The 913-nt window shown below is 70.9% G+C and overlaps 1 non-coding gene across 1 annotated transcript; it reads right to left on the bottom strand.

Moving 5' to 3' along the window:
- Positions 1-229: 229 nt before the first annotated feature.
- On the bottom strand, positions 230-348 carry LOC112485441. Its single transcript, XR_003048444.1, has one exon. It is a non-coding gene; the product is annotated as a 5S ribosomal RNA (ribosomal RNA).
- Between the last annotated feature and the right edge of the window lie 565 nt (positions 349-913).

Here is a 913-nt window from a genome sequence, read left to right on the forward strand (position 1 = left end):
CCCTTGGGGCTCGGCCCCGAGGAGCCCAGGAAGGCAGGGCACGGAGCATTCAGAGGAAACAGCCCACGGCTGGCCGCAGGAGCGAGCGCAGGTGAGGGCTGGTGAGGGCGCGGGGCGCGCGGCCGTGCGCGCAGCCCTGGGCTCGGGCGGTTGCCCGGGATCCGGAGACAGAGAGCGAGCGAGCAGGGCCGGGGGCGTCCGGGCGCACCCTGGCTGGGGGGCGGCAAAAAGCCTACAGCACCCGGTATTCCCAGGCGGTCTCCCATCCAAGTACTGACCAGGCCCGACCCTGCTTAGCTTCCGAGATCGGACGAGATCGGGCGCGTTCAGGGTGGTGTGGCCGTAGACAGGAGAAGCTGTCGCCTGCCGCCCCAAGAGCTCGAGCCTGGCCTCCCGGGCGCGGGAGACGCCGGCGCCTGCAGCGCACCTAGTGGAGGAGAAGGGGGTAGCGGGGGGTCCGCCCGTGAGGCGGCGGCGAGCGAGCGCCAGCCATGCTAAGGCCCCGCGGGGCTTGGACGGTTCCCGGCCATGCGGGAGGTCTGGCCGCGTCGGAGAGGCCGAGACGCACGAGAGCGCGCGCGCGTGCGCGGCGAGAGCTCCTCTCGCTCGCGACAGGCTTCAGCGAGCGGCCACACACGCACGGACACACGCACATACACGCATTGACACACACGGACACACGCACGCACGGAAACGCACGCACGGACACACTCACACACACATACACGCACGCACACGCACTGACACACACGCACGCACGGACACGCACATACTCCAGGGAGCCCGCCCGAATGTCTTTCCTTTCTGCGGCGCGACCCCCGGCAGGACTCTGAGCACAACGAGCCTCCCTGAGCCCCCGGCCTGTCCCGGGGCACGGGCATGGGGCACGAACCGCCTCCCTGCCCCAGCCCAG

Source organism: Pteropus alecto, unplaced genomic scaffold (assembly GCF_000325575.1).
Source record: "Pteropus alecto unplaced genomic scaffold, ASM32557v1 scaffold108, whole genome shotgun sequence".
NCBI lineage: Eukaryota > Metazoa > Chordata > Mammalia > Chiroptera > Pteropodidae > Pteropus > Pteropus alecto.